At 34.5% G+C, this 17009-nt stretch overlaps 2 long non-coding RNA genes across 2 annotated transcripts; both read right to left on the minus strand.

Annotated features, from left to right (window-relative positions):
- Window positions 1-5081: 5081 nt before the first annotated feature.
- Window positions 5082-7005, minus strand: LOC133733902 (uncharacterized). The gene is made up of 3 exons (XR_009857968.1): window positions 6799-7005; window positions 5877-5961; window positions 5082-5406 (listed from the first exon to the last, which is right to left on the minus strand). It is a non-coding gene; the product is annotated as an uncharacterized LOC133733902 (long non-coding RNA).
- A 1031-nt stretch (window positions 7006-8036) lies between these two features.
- LOC133731580 (uncharacterized) lies at window positions 8037-8510 on the minus strand. The gene is made up of 3 exons (XR_009856723.1): window positions 8418-8510; window positions 8260-8315; window positions 8037-8069 (listed from the first exon to the last, which is right to left on the minus strand). It is a non-coding gene; the product is annotated as an uncharacterized LOC133731580 (long non-coding RNA).
- Between the last annotated feature and the right edge of the window lie 8499 nt (window positions 8511-17009).

The raw sequence follows: 17009 nt of genomic DNA on the forward strand, positions 1-17009 counted from the left end.
TGAAGACGCAGCGGGAATATCGAGGTGAGTAAACCTCACGTGGTTCATATTACGAACCCAATACAATTAATTGCTTTATTTTGTTGCAATCATATGAACTATAGTTGGTATTAATGGGCATTCCTGTGTGAATGTCTATCTATATATATATTATTTATGTGAAATAATATGTATTGTTGAAATTGTGAGATATTATGTACTGTTATGGTTGTGTTGAGTTTATTGTTGAAAAGCAACAATATTGTGAGAGGTATTAAATTTATTGTTGAGAAACAATAAATTGTTGATTTGTTGAGATATATTGATCTGTGGAGATCAATAGGTCACGGGGGTGACCATGGCATCTATTAGTGAACCACGCCCTTGTACCGGGTAGGTGGAAACTAATAGCATTAAATCGTGAACCACGCCCTCGCGCCGGGTAGGTGGAAACGATCAGTTAGAGCTCTAGTCTGTCTGCCAAATGTTGAGTGACCTTATGAGGGTAACGGGGAGTGACTCATAAGTGTATAATATTTATATATATATATATATATATATATATATATATATTTATATATATATGAGAGTGAGAAAGTGAAGTGGTTTTGTGGTGATCATTGTAATTGTGATGTTTCTACATTTCTATACTTGAGTTAAAGGAAATGTATTTTATTAAATCAACAGTTCTTCTTGTTTACTCATACTGGCTGTAAAAAGCTTACCGGGTTTTGTGTTGTTGCAACTCCCGGTACACTATTCAAATTGTGTAGCGGGTAATCCTACAGGACAGGAGAACCAGGACGGTGATCGTGCGGTTAGAGCAATTGTTAGAGTTTTACAGCAATTGTACGTTGTGAGGTGTGTTATGCTCATTTGAGCTTTACAATATTGCTTGTGAGGGTGAATTGTAATAATGAACTCGAAGTTTCGAGATTTGGATTTTGTAATTGTAATTATTCATGTTTCGGATTTGAATTTATTATTCAAAATTCGGGGCGTGACAGAATCAATCTAAAGAAAAAGAAAGATAGAAAGAAGCATCCCACACACTTGTAACCAAAAGCTGGTCACTTGGTGGTTTGTTGGCTTTGCTTCAATTGCTAAGTCTGCGAGGTCCCAATATATATTGACTAGCATCAAAAGCAACAGCAAACACTTGTAACCAAGAAAAACAAAGAAGTATCTTACACACTGACAGATCTTTTGGCCACTAGTGACTGATATGAGCACCATCAACACTAGGCAATGTATATATTATTAGAGATTGAAGAAGAAGAGCAGGACAACACACCAGCAAAAAAATCATGACTTTGGAATCGACGCGTGGTCGTTCCTGACAAACCAATATTAAAGATGTAAGAAGAAGAGCAACATGAGTGTCCTCAGAATCTCTCCTCTGACGAGGATTTCTCCTATCTTATCGCTCTTGCAGGTCTTTCGTCTCCAAGGCCATGACAAATCTAGAAACCGAACCTCGACGACGGCGCGGAGGGGAGAGATAGAGGAGAGAGAAAGAGAGACGGCGCCGAGCCTCGACAAAGAGAGGAGAGAGACAGTGCTGAGGAATCAGAATCGAGTTTGAAGTTTCTGAAAGCTATCCGAAGGACGAAGTCCAAAAAGTTCGAGAGAGTTGCTTCGGCGAAGCTAAAAAGGTCGGACAAATCGGAGAAGGATGAGAGGAAGGGGGGAGAGAGAGATCTGAAGGAGATATGAAGGGGTTTATTTATTTTGGTTAAGGACAAAATTGTCATTTGGCTTTATATTGGGTAAGTGGGAATGAAAATTTGTTGCTGGGGTAAGTGAGATAATTTTAGCTGATTTTGGTGCTTTGGGTCAATAACCCTTTTTTTTGTTGTTGTTGTTGTTTTAGGTATTAAGAAAAATGTAGAATTTACTCCTTTCTCTGGGCCCACTTGCTGAGATTGTGGCTGCCAGGTCACCCTTAACGTCCAATTTGGATGTCTCAGAAAAATTAGGTCACGGCTGATTAAAATTGAGAGCTTGGGGGTGTTGCTGATCAAATTGAAAGGGGATTGACTAATATGATGTTAAGTGTAAACCACAGGGTGATAAACTGAAATTTGTTCTAAAAGTTAAGGGTACAACTAAATTATTTTTGTTTCTTATCCAATATGTGTGTAAGTGGAGTAAATGGCCTTTGAAACATTAATAATTTTGATGTTTAATGTACTTTCATTCAGCAAAATATATATGCATTTTCCTTTCCTTCCAGTTTTCTGATGAAATATATCTATTGATCAGGTACCCAGACGATGTCATTGATCGTCCCTGGTATCGTTGTTATGAAGATGGTTGGAAACAACTAAGTACTTCGTCCGTCATCGACATGGATGCGGTTTACCAACTCCCATCTCGTGTCATGAGTACCGCTGCCACGCCAAACGATATTTCAAGCAAATATCTGAATTTTTCCTTTACGCCTGTCATCGGTAAAAATGCATCATATTATATATATATATATATATATATATATATATATATATGCACTTTGTAGAAGTTGAAGAGTACAGCGCCAGCTAGTCTAGAGAGCTCACTATAACCATGAATGGAAAGCCTATTTCTAGTCCATTCGATCATCATTACTGAGCACAACAACGAGAACCACCACATTTGTTGCGGAAGGAGGAAAGTATTATTTTTCAATATCCACTCCGGGGACAACGTATCAACCGATCCTGAACGCCTTTGAGATTTATATGGCAAAAGAAATTCTAGTATCAGAAACAAACCAGCAAGACGGTACATAATTCTTCCCCGCACAATCTTTAATTTCGGTGTTTACGGTGAAGGATGTCATCGATGGTGCATGTCATCGATGAACACTAAAATACTCGCGTGAGATCATCCAATTGTCAAATGATATTCACTTTTTATTTTTATTTTTGACAAATTTGATTCTAAAATGATATTTCAAAATTAGACCAGTTTGGATCATTGGAACATATTGTTTGTCACGCAAACACTGCTAGAATCTCTTTTACTTCATTTATCAAAAGGGTAGAGATCATCTTAAGGGGGGTGTATTGTATTTGGATTTGTGTAGACTTTTTTTAAATGACAGACGTTTTGAAAAGTCCACAGACTCTTTAAAAAGTTGATAGACTGCTATTGATTTCTTAAAACCATTGATTTTAGCAACAGACTTTTTATTGATTCTTGAAAATCTATATACTTTATTATGAATGACTTCTATAGATTTTATAGTAAATAAAAGTAAAAAACAAAAAACACAACCAATGCAGTCCAAATGCAAAGCAAGATAATAACTCGTTGCCTCTTCAATGGTCAAGTATCTTCTAGTAGAACTTGACTCAAATGAATGATTATTACTCTGTCTAGCTAGTTTGTTCTCATTTCTAATCTCTCAATCAACTTAAAGATACAATATAGATCACTTGATGTTTATGGTTAATTATTCTCATCAATTTTGTTTTCACCTATTAACATATATCATAAAAATATTTATCAATGTCTTGATCTATAATCAATCAATCGAAATTCAATTGTTCAAGCTTTCCTTGAACCATGATATAAATTCAAATCTATGAGAATAATTAATAAGACAAAACGCAGTATTTCATAGCAACACTATTCAAGGTTTTAGGGGTAGACCACAATATTTGGGTCTTAGGGTTTCATAAATCATTTTTTATTGCTATTAGGGTTCCAAGTATCACAATTGAACAAAAAAAAAAATCACATTCAACAACTACAATGAACATGTTGGGTATCAAAAAATATTGATATCATGAAAGATTAGAGAAAAGATAAGAAGAAACAAGAAAGAGATAGATAACCAACCTCTTTGAGCACAGAGAGAAAACTTTGATAGATTTAAAAAAAAAAAAGAAAAAAAAAATCTTTGATAGACTTTTTCAAATCTTTGGTCTGGTGGCTAGAAAATTATTGGAATTTGATACGTACAGTTAACACTACAAAGTCCATGATTATCCTTGATTTTCTAATTCCATAAGTATGAATGAAATTTTGAATACCTCTGAACTTTTATTCATTTTTAAAAGTCCTAATTGAATACCCCTAGATTTTGGTGGAATTCATAAAGTCTTTAAAAATCCTAATCGAATACCCCAAGACTTTCATGGACTGCTGAAAGTCTATATTGAATACACCTAAACTTTTAAATTTCCATAGATTTCTTAAAAAGTTTCACTAATTCCATATACAATACACCCCCCTAAGAAAGGCTTTTACCACTTTTCACAGATACAATGTTTGTATGCGCGTGGTAGTTTACTTCCTTAATTACTCCCTATGGATATATATATAGTTTTATGATATCCTTGTATTTGTATCTAAAAATATTAGTTGAAGCAATTACGAACCTCAATTCAACTTAATTATAAAATCATTAAGAATTGGCAAGGAGATCCGTGCAACCCTCAAATTTACTTGTGGGAAGGTGTGAAGTGTAGCTATTCTGACAATGACTCACTATGCCAAAAAAGCAATCAGACGACAGAGGAGATCTGTCGTCTGATTAAAAAAATTTCTGTTGTCTAGTACGGTGCCGTCTCTTGGGGCATCAGACGACAGATTTCCTCTGTCGTCTTATTTATCAGACGACAGAAGGTTTTCAAGTCATCTGTTGTCTGTTAGACAATTCAGACAACAGTTATCTGTTATTTATAATGACTTACAACAACAGTTTTCTGTTGTTTGTTTCGTATTCTAATAACAATTAACTGTTATTTAAACTACCAACACAAAACAATTATTTGTTGTTGTACATTCATTTAAGATACAATTATATGTTGTTGTTTTTGTCTTGTGTCAACGAAAATTTATATATTTTTGTCGTTGTTTTTATTGTAAGGCCACAGTTTTCTGTTGTTTGAGTGGGAAAATAACTAACAATTAACTGTTAGTTAAACTACTAACACAAAACAATTATTTGTTGTTGTACATTCATTTAAAATACAATTATATGTCGTTGTTTTTATTTTGAGTCAACAGAAGTTTATATATTTTTGTCTTTGTTTTGATTGTGAGACCACAATTTTCTGTTGTTTGAGTGGGAATATAACAATAGATTTTTCCTAAATTCTGTTGTTCTTAAGTAGCTCCAACAACATATTTTGACTTTGATTTAGTGGTTGCATGGTATTTCAAATGTCACATTTATATTCCTATTAGGCAAAATGCCCGCGCGGTGCTGCGGGTATACTATTGATATGGTTGAATTTACATCGAAATTACGTTATAGATACATTAGATATAGTAAAACTACATTATACATTGTTCTACTTGTCTCAAAAATCTGGTGCCTTTGCCATACGAATCTGGATTAGCAGCGACATCATAAAAGGAATGGATGCTGCCACTATCTTGGTTTCCAGCCCAAAACTGGTTTTGGAAGTTGTCCTTTGCTCCAGCAGACATATCCTAGCATGAAATTGAAAAACCATTACCAAAAAATAAAAAATTCAAAGGCACTCAATGAAACACTTTTCTTCTCTCAAGCAAATGCATTTCTTTTGGTTACTTTGTCTAAGCCGGTAGAATGAATCTTCTGGAAAAGCTTTTCACTTTTGGTAGCAAAAGTAGCGAGGGAAATTGTACATTTGATTAAAAAAATGTTGCTCTTTGGTTTATGAAGTGACAAAATGTTCTGTATGCATATATATAGACCAGTACAAAATAATTTACTCTTCACACACTCATTCTCAATTTACACTATTCTAAGTAAACAAAAAGCATTAGTCAAAAAAAGTTCAATGCAATTACATCAGTTCATGGAGATGAGATGAATGACTTAAATACATACTTTTTTTCACAATGAGAACTAAGATTGATGAAAAGACAAAGCAAGCAATACATTAACTAAAGATAACAGGAAAAGAAACTATCCATACCTTCAGGCTGGGATTGGACACCTGCTTCTGATATCATATATATAGTAGAGTAGTCCTTATGCACCGCAGTCAGCAAACCTGTACACTGCAGTGGAAAAAACTTAAGATGATGTATAATGGGTCTATGGTTCAAAGACTATTGCAGTACATTTGTCTTAATCTATTTTTTTTTTTTCTTTTTCATCTGATGCACTTGCAAGAAAATTGAAAGGCTGAGAAATAAAAGAATAAAAGGAGTGTTTGACCAGGTTGCAAGACCAAGTAAGGTCATTTTAAATTGCAAGACCGATTTAGTTTAATCAATCCGTTTCAGTGACTCATGAAAAGAAATTCAAACAAATGTAACTAATCACAATACAAAAGCAAATGGCTAAGTCCAAGCAAATGTAACTACTGATTCATCTGCTGATTTATTTATCAAGAAATAGAATTAAAAAAAACAAAGGAAATACAATTGATAACTGCATATTGAGAGGGTATATATCCAAAACAGCATTGTAAATTTGTAATCCCAACAAAATGAATTTCAGCCAGATTATGACTGCAGTATCACTGACATTTTGTTTTACATTCCTTATATCACTATATTATCAGTTTATCATATACTTCAATCAAAATTTATGTTCTCTCTTTCATGCTTAAATGCATCTTCATACACAATTTGGAATGAACAACTAATAAAAAAACAAAAAGATCAAATTGCAATTTTGATCAGCTATCTAGTCACTTGGTCACAACTGCCATACAACTAAATTTAAATTCAGACACTGTACTAATTTCAAATTCAGACTACATAGCTACATAGTAAGTCATGATCATTAGTCTTTGATAACCACACAACTTGGGCAAGTTCAAACTAAATTGCTCAATGACGTAGACCCAAACTCAATTAGAACGAAACCTTGTGGTTTTCTAAACTCACCCCATCATTAACCAGAGCACTCTGCCGCATTCTTTCCATATGGTTTTGAATCGAACGGTTCAAAACGCAAGCCCTTCTGTTCTACCCATGCACCCAATTCATAACCAAATCAGAACCAAAACACATCCAATACCCAAAAGCCAAAACTCAAATCCAAATCTCACCAAAAACAGAGCAAGTAAACTCAATGTCCACATATTCTTAATTCTTCATTGAATGGTGCATGACAGGCCTAGAGCCATATGGGGCCGAGCAACTATCAACTTATTTAACTCTAAGAAATGCTTAAAGCCACAGAGCTCAGCTCTCGTTCATTTGTACTGGAAAACAACATTTTTCATTAGTTAAGATAGACTTCGGTCCCGTTTGAAATTGTTTTCGCTTTTAAAAAAATCTATTTTTGTCTAAAACTTTAAAGGGGCTTGATATCATTAGTGAATGAAGAAGTTTTGAAACAAAAGAGACATAACTCAATAACTGCCACCCCTATTGATGAATGCAGAGATCAGTTGTACCGAGAGTTTCACAGGTTATAAACAAAGAGTGGTATAAAAAACATTTTAGCCTATAAACAAAGTCATAGACCTCAATAAGTTGAAGGAGAGTGACATTCACACAATTCCTGACCCTCATCCAGCTTAATATGCAGATTGACAAAGATATTAAGAAAATGAAATAAAGCTTACCTTCTTTCAGCCAAATTGGAGGACACCACTGGCATCACACCAATGTCTTCATATCATCTGCAAGAGCATAAAAAACTGAAGTATAAAAGCCAGCACATAACCCCCCAAACTCAATATAAATCAGAGATGATAAATTCTTCCACATGAAGGTAGAGAAATTGTAAGTATCCAAGTAGTTCCTATGGAAGAAAACAGCTTTGGAAAGAAGCTTAGAGAACATATTGAAACTCAGGTGTTAAAGTGTGGCCCGATATAACATATTGAAACTCAGGTGTTAATATGTATGTACTCAGTTAGACTCTTTAGCTTCTAGATCATGTAACGCAGATATTGTACCATCTTCCTCATCATCTGTTCAGAAGTAAATAGCATATAAATGTATTATGGTGATTTTCTTTATCTGTAATCACATGACTCATACTAAAGAAGAATAAAATTGAAGGACGTAATAAAAAACCAAACTATATTACTTGCAGTAAGACACAATAATCAAGAAAACATTTTGACAACTGCAATGGGAATATGGAATAAGGTTAACATATATAACATACATTTCTTCAAACAGTCCAGCATATCAAGCTTGAACTGCATTATATGAAAGAATGAAAGATCAAATACCATGTTTAGATCTCAAGTTCTCAACTTGAATCCATCTGTTACCAAAATATAGGGATTTCATGTTCATGTTTACCAACCTACGATCAATAACTATATTAAGACTAAAATCAGATTGTGGAAGAATATATATAGAAGAGGCAATAACAAATATATTTACCTGGCCGGTAATTTTACTTTCTGGAGATCAAACCGGTCAATATCAAGTTCGAGACCCTGTAAACATGCAATTGTACATAAGACTATAAAAAAGTTTTCGTATTTTGTAATTTTCACTTCTCAGCACCCAAGTAGCATACAATATAGCTTCATATATACCTGATAAATTTTAAGCCCCTGAAAACTTCACCAGCAAGCCAATAGACACCAAGCTTATATGCTCAAACCTGAATTGCAAAGCCCCATGATAAATTGAGTTCGTCACTCCTGAGACATGTCAAAACATACATGTAAGCAAGAATGCTTCTTAAATGAATACATATAACTAATTCAAGCAATATATACTTAATTGTTAACGATAAAGAAGAAAACAAAACCCTCAACAAAGAACCAAAAGGGAAAAAGAAAAAAAAAACAGCCTTAGCAAACAAATAAAGAGGAAGTAGAATCACATCTATAATTATAACACTGTAAACAGCAAGTTCACATAGTGAGATGGCAACGGATCAATTCCTAAAACCTGGAATCAGAATTCAATAAAAAAAAAAATAAAAAATATATATATATATATATATATATATATAAAATAAAAAAACCAAAATCAATTGCTAAACCAATAATTGAAATTATCAAAGTAACAATCACCTTCTTGCAGTGATGTTGTTCTAGTGAGAAATCCAAACCTACAATCATGAAGACGTCAAGTTAAAGAGAGATCATTTATGTTAACCAAAGAAAGAGGTTTAATATATATATATATATATATATATATATATATATATATATATATATATATATATATATATATATATATATATATATAGAATCTATTTCCTACATTTCTATAGTACTTCAATTCCTGTCAGACATTAATTTGACATAGCTAGCGAGCTCATCGCTCAATCTCCTTGTTTCCAAGTCATTCCAACTCAATAGAAGAAACTCTCATCGAGCTTATTCGCTTTCTGTTTTCCTCTGATTTAAAGAACAAAAGATTCATCAATAATCAGAAAACAAAACTTAAATACCTGATTCACAGCAGCACAATCAAGTAAAACCAACTAACAACACCAAAAGAACAAGCCAAATACTCCTTTGCATAAAACCTACACAATAAGAACAAAATAATCATCACCATTCAAACAACAAAACACCCAAACATCTATAAAAACTGACAATCCAAACCTCAACAAAAACCACCCACTGAAAACCACAAAACCATACCCAAACACATAGAAACCAAAATCATTACCTCAACAAAACATAAAAGGGAAAAACTCACAAACAGTACCTGAACTTCAAGCCACTAATAACTTTCGTACCTCAAGTTCAAAAAATATCAAATTGGTACCTGAACTTCTGACCCCGACCCAATATCAGTATCTGGGAATAGTAAAATCGTTAACGGAGTTAATTTTTGAAGGGTAAATCTGCCATTTCACTGTTCATCATCTCCAAAACTCTACCCTCTCTCTGCAAACCCAGATTTTTCATTATCTTCTTCATACCTCACACACACAAACCCAAATCGACCAAATGAGAGGTGAGAGGTGAGAGGTGAGAGGAGTTGGTGGTGGATGAGACGGTGGCTATTGAAGAAGTGAAAGGTTGGTTGATAGTGGTGATGAGGTATGAAGAAGAAATCTGGTATTGCAGAGAGAGGGGAGAGTTTCGGAGATGATGAACAGTGAAATGACAGATTTACCATTCAAAAATTAACCCCGTTAACGATTTTACTGTTCCCAGGTACTGATATTGGGTCGGGGTCAGAAGTTCAGGTACCAATATGATATTTCTTGAACTTGAGGTACGAAAGTTATTAGTGGCCGATAGGTTAGGTACTGTTTGTGAGATTTTCCCAACATAAAAACCAAGATCAATTGAAACCCAACCACAACAAAATCCACCGATTCAAAACCACAAAACCACAAAACTACAAACATCAATAAAACATCACCTCCGATGAAAAACCTCTTCTCCTCCGATGCTTTTCTCTTATCTATAGATTTGGCACGGTAAACATCTAGAAGTCATGGAACTTCTGGAAGGGTCAGTGGAGGCTAAAAACAGAGCAAGTACACGGGTGGGTTACGATTCTCTGCTCTACGGATTTCTAGACTTTCTGTGGCAACCCGAAAAGAGATGTGTCGCTGCCCGTCATGCAACCGCCGTCGATCATCGATTCGTCAAGGAGATTAGGAGAGAAATCTGGGTGAGAGAGGACTGGGTTTCAGAAATTAGATTTGATTTGAGAGAGGGCCGATTTTTGAGAGGTATAGAGTTTCTGGTTGGCGGAAGAGAGTTTTAGACATAGAGGTTTGTGGGAATGAAAAACACGAAGCTGCTATGTTTTGTGTTATGTCAAAACAGATCGACTTCAAATAAAAAAAGTCAAACACTCCTTATTCAAACAACAGAATTTCTTAGCTCTGTTGTCTGAATAGTTTTACATTTACTGGTCACCGATAGGGTTTGGGCAATTAGGAGGGAAAAGACTTAATCTTGTTGGAGGGAAATCTAAACTTTTTGCTAAAAAAATTTTCATCTTTTCAGACGACATTTAAGTGTCGTCTGAGTCTGACCATATCTTCAAAATGAAACAAGCATGGTTTCTCATTGTATTCAGACAACACATTTAATTTATGTGTCGTCTGAATTTAGTCTGAAACACTCAGACGACAGAAAATGACTATTCTGTCGTCTGAACTCTGTTGTCTGATAGCTTTTTTGGCATAGTGACTCCGCACGAATAATATCCCTGTGAGTGTAGAGATATATATATACACACAAACACACACACACACACACACACACACACACACACACATATATATATATATATATATATTGTTTGCTCAGTTAAATCACTTACCGAAATAAGCTGCACGTACAACATGCCATCTGCAGGGATTTGTCATTGAGTGGATTAATTGGAGGGATATAGCTGCTTCTATAGCTAATCTTGTTAGATTCAATATGAAACATAAATATATAACTCAAGTATACTATCTCAAATGTTAGATCAATAAAATCATAAAACTAACTTGGTGGATTGCTGCCGTTATCCATTGATGATCTGCTGCCGTTATCTATTTGATCTTCTCCTAGATACACACCGTATCTCTCTTTATTGCTTGATGGGACAAACTCAATGAGAGCGTGTTTATGTTCTAGAAGGGATCAAATACAAATTCCACTTTATTTATAAAGCTGTTCGACACAGCAGTTACATGGCAGTTCCTTCCATCAAGGAACTGTCAAAATAACTTCCTAATAGATTTGTCTGGATAACCACACAATTGAATTTGAAATTCTTTAACAGATATTCTAATATGTAAACTTAATTCAATTACTTAAAAAGTTTATATATATTGGTTAATGTATTTACATTTGAATTCAAAATAGCTCATTTACATTAACTGACATACAACATATAATACCTAGTTCATATCTATTGCTGTGCAGTAGGTATGATCTTACAATCTCCCACTGAACTAGATATTATATGATGTATACCATGTAAATAACCTATTTCTTTATTGTGCACTTGAATTCAAAAATACTATCTGTTTTACAAAACCCTGTCAATTAAGATTTACTAAGCTGGATCATAGAAGAGAATGACAAATTAGCAAGTTGCCAGTCTTTTATAATGACATCATAGTAATCAAAATTACATGGATTACCTCAAGTGTGATCGATCATGCTTGTTATGTAGTAATCGACTTTCACAAGCATTGGTGATCCTGATGGAGTTATTCAAATTGCATATTTGCTGATGTGAAATCAGCAACATCTGAATGTATATACATGCTAAATTATGCAGTGATATATTTGAATAAAAAAATTTCATTCAAAATTGTATGAATGAACTTGATAATGACTGAGATGATTAATAACAATTAATGCATTACTAAATAGTTGCAATACATACTAGTAACTTAGTACTAACCGTCGATACTGCCTAAAACTCCCATATTTTCCACATGTTTGATGAACACAGAAACCGACAATGCTTTGGTCAATGGATATGCAAATTGCTCTTTTGTACCTATCCTAGTCCCCTCTACTTCATTGTCTCTCACACTTTCTCTCACAGAGAAATACTTAACATCAATGTTTCTAGATCCAAATAAAGTCCTTTTATTGTTCTTTGAAAAGAACACAGCAGCTGCATTGTCACAGTAAATGGTCAATGGCCTTTCAATTGAATTCACCACTTTCATTCTTGAAATAAAATTTCTTAACCACAAGGCATGTGCAGTAGCTTCATATATTGCAATGTATTCTGCTTGAAAAGTTGAAGTAGAAGTTAATGATTGCTTATTAGTCTTCCATGAAATGGCTCCGCCAGCAAACATGAAAATATATCCAGACGTTGATTTCAAGTCATCCAAGTCTTGTCTATATGAAGCATCTGTAAAACATTCCACTTTCAATTCTTGATCTTTGATCCTTTTGTATACCAGCATATGATATCTTTGATCCTTTTGTATACCAGCATATGATCTCTGGTAGATTTCAAATATCTCAAAACTTTCTTTCCAGCAACCCAATGTTCATGTCCAACATTTGATTGATATCTGGATAACATATTGACAACAAAACTTATATCTGGCCTGGTACAAACCTGTGCATACATGAGACTTCCAACCAATATAGTATAAGGTACATTCTCCATGGTTTTTCTATCTAGAACATTTTGAGGACATTGCCCTTTGTGCAGCTAATCACCTTTAGAAACAGGAGCACTTCCTGATCTGCATTTTTCTAGACCAAATCTCAGCAACATCTTATCTATGTAATTCTTTTGTGATAATTCCAGCATGCATTGATTTATGTTTCTGCTGATTTCTATACCAAGTACACAGTAAGCTTCCTCTATATCCTTCATGTCAAAGTTCTTCATCAAAAATTCTTTTGTGTCTTTCAGCAAACCAATATTGCTGCTGGCTAATAAGATATCATCCACATATAAAATTATAAATATGAAATGACTCCCACTAACCTTGTAGTACACACACTCATCTAATTTATTTTCTTCAAAGCCAAAATCTGAAATCACAGCAGCAAATTTTAAGAACCATTGTCTGGATGCTTGCTTGAGTCCATAGATGGACTTGTTGAGTTTGCAGATTTTCTTTTCTTCCTCAATGAACCCTTGCCATTTGCATCCCTTTTTTTTTTTTATAAACCCATTTGCAGCCAATTGGTTTCAAATCTGCAGTTCTTTCTACTAATGTCCAAACTCCATTCTGTGACATGCTTTGAAGTTCATCTTCCATTACTAACTTCCGTTTGTGGCTGTTATTAGATTGCATAGCTTCTTTCAATGAAACAAGATCATTTTCTTCCCCCAAATCAAACTCAATTGCAGTCAAATATAGATGATAATCACTGGATCATATTGCAGATTTTCTTGATCTTTCTGATCTCCTTAAGACTTTATGTGCTTCGATCTGCTGCTAGAATTTCTACATCTTCATTGTTATAATTGTCATCATTTGCATCATTTTGATTTCCAAAATTAACTGCTTGAGATTGATTTTCAACTTGTGCTGCTGGTATGAATGCTTCACCTTGTGCTGCTGGTATGAGTGCTTCACTAATCATCCGTGTTTTAGGTGGCACAAATTCTGGAAAAATGAACCAATCTTCCATGTTGTTATATATCTGATCAACACTGGTCCCCACATTCACATCTTCATTCTAATTAAACATTTCATCATAGAAGGTTACTCTATGTGCCTCAAAAATTCTGTTAATTCTTGAGCAGCAGTAAAATTTGAATCCTTTTGACTTCTCTGAATAACCAATAAAATATGAACTTATTGATTTTGAGTCAAGCTTGTCATTTTCTCCAATGTGTTAATTTGATTAATTAATGCTCATTAGAAAATGCATGGCTGGAATGAAATTAATCTAAATCAGTCATTCAACATATATTCCAGTTTGACTATATACTAGAATTATATGCATATCCCAAATGTTAATTCATATAGAATAAACATTTCAAATGAATCACATACAGATAGATAAATAAACATATATCATGTTCAAGATGCTGGTATCATTTGTGATACACTTATCTCTAACGATATATTTATGAATGTTCATTATCAAATATATGTTAAACTAGAAAGTCTAATCTTGATATCCAACCGCTTTGGAAGTTAGATTTTAATTTAAACTTTCAAGTTTTCTTTATATTTTCTTCTGTGAATGTATGTTCATACATATACATTACAGTTATTTTGATAGCATTGAATACATATGCAGAACACATTCAAAAGAAAATTTCATTTAGCCTATTGCATATATCAGTATAATCATGGCTACTTTGGCAGCAATATGAATCTACATGAAATATGCAGTAGTTTCTGAAGTTAGATACAATTTTCACATGTATACATATGTCACGCCCCGGATTTTGAATGATAAATTCAAATCCGAAACCTGAATAATTACAATTACAAAAAAACCAAATCTCGAAACTTCGAGTTCATTATTACAATTCACTCTCACAATATATTATAAAGCTCAAATGAGCATAACACACCTCACAACTTACAATTGTTGTAAAACTCTAACAATTGCTCTAACCGCACGATCACCGTCCTGGTTCTCCTGTCCTGTAGGATTACCCGCTACACAATTTGAATAGTGTACCGGGAGTTGCAACAACACAAAACCCGGTAAGCTTTTTACAGCCAGTATGAGTAAACAAGAAAGAACTGTTGATTTATTAGATTTCAAGACTACCACAAACCCACGTTACTTTCTCACTCTCATATATATATATAGACACTTATGAGTTACTCTCAATTTAGCTCATAAGATCACTCACTCTCATATATATATGTAGACACTTATGAGTTACTCTCAATTTAGCTCATAAGATCCCTCACTCTCATATATATATATAGACACTTATGAGTTACTCTCAAATTCGCTCATAAGATTTCCCAACATTTGGTAGACAGACTCATATATATATATAGACCCTTATGAGTTACTCTCAATTTCCCTCATAAGGTTACCATATATATATTGACACTTATGAGTTACTCTCAATTTCACTCATAAGGTCACTCCACATTTGGCAGACAGACTAGAGCTCTAACTGAACGTAACCACTCGTCCGGCCACAGACGTGATTACGATTTAATACTATTAATAACCACCAGCCCGGTACGAGAGCGTGATTCACTAATAGATGCCATGGTCACCTCGTGACCTAGTGATCTCCACAGATCACAACAATTTATTGTTCCTCAACAATAAAACTCAACACCTCTCACAATATATTGTTTCTCAACAATAAACTCAATACCTCTCACAATATATTGTTTCTCAACAATAAACTCAACACAACTCCAACAATACATATTATTTCACGTAATAATATATATACAGACATTCACACAGGAATGTCTAGTAACACCAACAATAGTTCATATGATTGCAACAAAATAAAGCAATTAATTGTATTGGGTTCGTAATATGAACCACGTGAGGTTTACTCACCTCGATAATCCCGCTGCGTCTTCAATTCAGCTCAAAATACGATCCACAATCGTCCACCAACTCAAACCGTCAATCACCTAGTCCAATAATGATCTTGACTTAGCAATCATTCATAAACCACACATATACGGAAATCCAACGGTCGGATTCTCACAAATCGCATTCCGAATCATTACTTCCCAATTTCAATCCAATTCAACCCAACTTTTCCTGGTTTGACCAGGATTGACCAATTTTGACCAATCGAGACTAATTCGATAATTAACTCAAATTACCGAACAATTTCTTAAAATTGTGATATCGATTTGACATATTAGGTGCACTACAATTTACTAAGGCCACCCAATATATATAAACCTTTCTTTTCTTTACTCACTAACATTTTTACAAAATGTTTATGCAGACCATTGTTATCACAATTTCTCAACTCCACGAACTAATTCAACTCCGTCGACAATTTAACTAACAACAATAATTTTCTACACACAAAGGCCATTTCATGCTTGTCCATAAATAACTAATTTTTCAACAATTAGTCAGTTAATATAACTAACTTGAATTCCTAATTTATAAGGATAGGATTCTCACCTTATTCCGAATCTTGCCAAGGTCATGAACTCGATGATTGCTGCACCTCATGGCCCTCATGCTCATGTAACTCAATCTGTCATCATGCCAAAATGAGTTTGCATCCAATTCCGGCAGCACAAGGGTAGCATCCATTTACATTATTACCATCATCACCACCCACATCATCATCATCATCACCTACATCATCATCACATTAACATCATCACATCATCAACATCAAAATCTGCAAGCTCCACCGAACTCTCACTCCCTCACTCTCATTTCTCAACTCCACAGATCCGAAGTCCTCCCAAAAATGCAGAACTCCTCAGCCACATCCAAATCAATAGCTTCCAAAGCAGCCAAAGCATTACTCTATAACTGGATTGGACCTCTGAACTGTCCCTCACTCACCCACAGTACTCAAACCCTTCTCAAACACCAAAACCTCAAATCTTTTACAAACAGGTCGACGAACTTCGAATCGGATCCTTCGAGCACGGACTGGAGCTCCTTGCTCTGGAGGACGAGGAAGTGAGTCAACTCGGTGGCCGACTAGACCGAGCAAGCAATCTCAGTGGAGAGAGAAGAGAATGGAGAAGGAAGAGAAGACAGGAAGGTGGTAGTGCGATCTGTATCGAGTGGTGCCGGTGC

Source organism: Rosa rugosa, chromosome 2, assembly GCF_958449725.1.
Source record: "Rosa rugosa chromosome 2, drRosRugo1.1, whole genome shotgun sequence".
Lineage (NCBI taxonomy): Eukaryota > Viridiplantae > Streptophyta > Magnoliopsida > Rosales > Rosaceae > Rosa > Rosa rugosa.